This window comes from Drosophila elegans, unplaced genomic scaffold (genome assembly GCF_018152505.1).
Source record: "Drosophila elegans isolate 14027-0461.03 unplaced genomic scaffold, ASM1815250v1 contig_149, whole genome shotgun sequence".
Lineage (NCBI taxonomy): Eukaryota > Metazoa > Arthropoda > Insecta > Diptera > Drosophilidae > Drosophila > Drosophila elegans.
The window spans coordinates 26040925-26044730 of NW_024545513.1; the positions used below are offsets into that span (position 1 = coordinate 26040925).

Sequence of the window (3806 nt, forward strand, 5' to 3'; positions counted from 1 at the left end):
ATAAATTTGAGCTCTAATAACTTATTTAAATGTTTTTCCTAAAATAAATTGAAAAGCACAATTTACACTGGCTTACAAATTGAAATCGATTAAATCAAACCTTGTTATCCGGTGCAGTTGAACTCCCTGATTCAGTGTAATAAATACACAAAGCAACAATATTACACTGGACAACATTTAAAGTAAAATATTAAATTAATAACAGTGTTATTGGGTGCCGCTTTACGAGCACTTATTTACGTTAGTATTACAATTATTTTTAATAAAAGGTTGCATCTCTTTTTTGTTGTCCTCTGTGAAAAGTATATTTTTCCAAGTGTATATTTTTAATGCTGTATGCGCATTTCTTGATTTTTGAGACGTAGTTTGAGAATGCCCACTCCTTGTGAAATGCTTGCGCCCGAACATATACACATATGTACATATTTATGAATGTAAATAAATACACATCGCATGCACATAATCAAGCCGTATATAGCTTTGGCTCAACTGAAGCCCAAAACTCTGTTTACATCAGCAGCGTTTTTAAACTGTTCCAGAGACTCGACTGAAGCACAACTGTAATTTATATACTGCTAAATACTTGCCTATACTTTTTCAAAAAGTGTTGAAAATATAAGTGAACATTTTGTCAATAAGTGATTAACATGTCATAAGCCCACAAATATTTCTAATTCAATATCAATTAAATAAACATACTTCATCATCAATATAAGCATACCATACCAGCAATCATAGCCAACGCTACAAAATTCACTGTTGAAAATTAGAAAGTCAATGAAAGTGAAACAATTTTATTAGCCATTTATTTTTAATACTTGTAAATATTAATATATATTAAAAATTAACAACAATTAACAATTACTTTTTTATATTAATAACATACTTTATATAGAAGTGATCAAAAATATAAATTTACAAATGTATTCAAAAACAATTTTTATTTAAATTTGATATTCTTACATTTAAAGAAAATAAGGAGTCGTTTATAGTAGCTAATAAGTTAAGTATTCAAAAAGAAAAAATGGTTTAAAAAAAACTCTTAGACCCCTTTTTATTCGTAATGTTTGTTCACAGAAAGACGGAAACTAAAAAGCTGCTTGTTTGAGTGCCTTGCCAATGAATAAGCTTAACAAAACAAGTTAAATACAAATAATTTCGGTACTGAAAGGTGAGTAAAATATGTAAAAAGTTAAAGACCCCTTTTTACTTGTATTTTTTTAACAGACAGACGCGTGTTTGAAGACATCTTCCAAAAAGAGAAGGCTTAACAAAATAATTAATTTAAAAATTAATTATCCAGTTGTAAAATGAAACATCATACGCCGAAAATAGAAGATGTTCCAGTTAACTGTCGTGGTTCGCCTTACCAAAAAAATTTATTTCTTACGTATAAACTAAAATTACTTATATGGGGAGCAATATGCTGTGATTTACTTTTTATTTCAGTTTTTCTAGCGTTATTAATTTCAATTTTATATCTTTGTTTTCAATAAACCAAGGGGAAAAAAGTCTATAGCTGGTGTATTTTTTATCGACAGCTTTTTTATTGAAAATTTTTTATATTTTGACACTCATGTCTGCTTACTTGTATTATACAATTATTCTGTTTCTGCACTTTAAATAGTTGAAAGACTTTGAAAAGTAAGTCCTTTAAAGAAATTTAAATGAATTTCCAATAACGATTCAGTCACTTGATACTCTACAAATGTATATCTTATCTCTCTTAGGCAAATAAATAATTAAAAACGTAACACGAAAATTGTGGTATTTTGTTTTTGTGAGACATCCATAAAATAGACTTAATCACGTTATTTTGACTTAACCGGTATTACCACTATGGACTTGCTTTTGAGTGTTTGGTATAAGTATTAAATGTGCGTTTGGGGTAAGAATTAAATATATCATAATGCCAGAATTAAGTTATAATAAGGCCATAATAATTATAATAAAAAAAGGTGTTATAATCAGCATCTTTGAAGTTACCATTACATTAGAGTAATTCAAGAGACTTAAAATAAGTGAAATAATAAATTAGAACATTGAAAGACTTTGGTTATAACACAAAACTCAACTAAAAGTATTCATCATGTTAACTAAAGTTGATACAAATGATAAAATCTGCAGTAAAATTCTGTTTAAAGTTTATAAAAAGTGAATTACAAAAAATGCTGTCATCTGTGTCATCCAAGAATCTTAAACATTGTAGCTCAAACCATTCTATGTAATAATGTTTAACTAAAATTATTCTTATGAACATGTAACTGAATAGCTACAGCTACAGTTTTAAGTTATTATTGTAACGATTTATAGCCTAATTTCTTAAATACTAATTTGTTTTAGTTTGTTAAGGCAAAAACAATATTGTTATTTTGGAGTATTTGTATGTTAGATTCAGCTATCACATTTTTCTGAAATAAGTAACAGACAATTGCATTTCAAGTTTAATTTAAATGTAATAATATTATTATCGAACATCGATATATTAATAATTCACCGGAAAATAATCATGGCTTCAATGTTTTAAAACATATACGCAAAAATCTAAAAATAGCTTAGTAATACATATTAATAGTAAAGCCAGTGATCAATTGAACTCCATTGCAAACACTTGCAATTATCAGAAAATAAAAAATCGAAACAAAGTCAATTGAAATCGATATAATATATAAAACAAGAAAGAAAGCAAACTTCGGCAAGCCGAAGTTCATATCCCCTTGCAGCTATTGCATGAATTAAATACTTTTAAAAACATTTAAATGATGATTTACTTGAGTATATGCTGAAAAACATTGCAGCTATGATGATTTGCAGCTCAATTATTTGTTAGTTATTTTATATATTTTTATTGTTCCTTGGGAGCTATATGATATAGTCGTCCGATTTTGATGAAATTTTAACCGTAATTCTGAAGTATTTAACCATTACTACGTGTCGAAGAACTAATAGAAAAATTTAAAAACAGCAAAGTTATAATTTTTTTTTATTTATTTTTTCGATTGTTCCTATGGGAGCTATATGCTATAGTCGTCCGATCCGGCTCGTTCCGACTTATATACTACCTGCAATAGAAAGACAACTTTTGGGAAAGTTTCATGCAGATAGCTTTAAAACTGAGAGACTAGTTTGCGTAGAAACGGACGGACAGACGGACGGACAGACGGACAGACATAAAGATCGACTCGCCTAGTGATGCTGATCAAGAATATATATATTTTATAGGGTCGGAGATGTCTCCTTCACTGCGTTGCAAACTTCTGACTGAAATTACAATACCCTCTGCAAGGGTATAATTATATAAAACAATTAATCTTTAAACTCCATTGATCGTTTTTTGAGCACTCCATTGACAAGTCAACCATTTATTTATTTAACCTTTTGTGTAGCCATTATGAGTAATTACCTTCCTCCAATCACCGAGCGTTTAATAAATCTCAAAGGGGCGTTCTTAAGCTCCAGCAAACCAGCGACTTACTCTTAATTGCAGCTAGTTTTTGTGATTATTATAGTGGGTATCTGGAAATAAGCTGGGTATGCACAACTAGATTGTGTTGCGCTAGAAATTTACTTCCCATTTTGTATTTAAATTATGATTTTTAAGTCGAAAGACTAATTTTAAGTGTATTCCCGGTATATCCCGGATTTTGAATGAAGACCATAGACAAGTTTTCTTTTTTGCCAAGTGTATTTTTGTAAGTGTCTTTGTGTTTACAAATAATAGTGCCGGACGAGAAGAGCAGGGACAAGATCCAATAGAGTGGTGGTTAAACATTTCAAAATTACGGTTTAAATTTCATCAAAATCGG

General features: G+C 29.2%; 1 long non-coding RNA gene across 1 annotated transcript; it reads left to right on the top strand.

Annotated features, from left to right (window-relative positions):
- The first annotated feature begins 484 nt into the window (after positions 1–484).
- On the top strand, positions 485–2601 carry LOC108149590. Its single transcript, XR_001774631.2, has 3 exons — positions 485–560; positions 1078–1171; positions 1228–2601. It is a non-coding gene; the product is annotated as an uncharacterized LOC108149590 (long non-coding RNA).
- The last annotated feature ends 1205 nt before the right edge of the window (positions 2602–3806 follow it).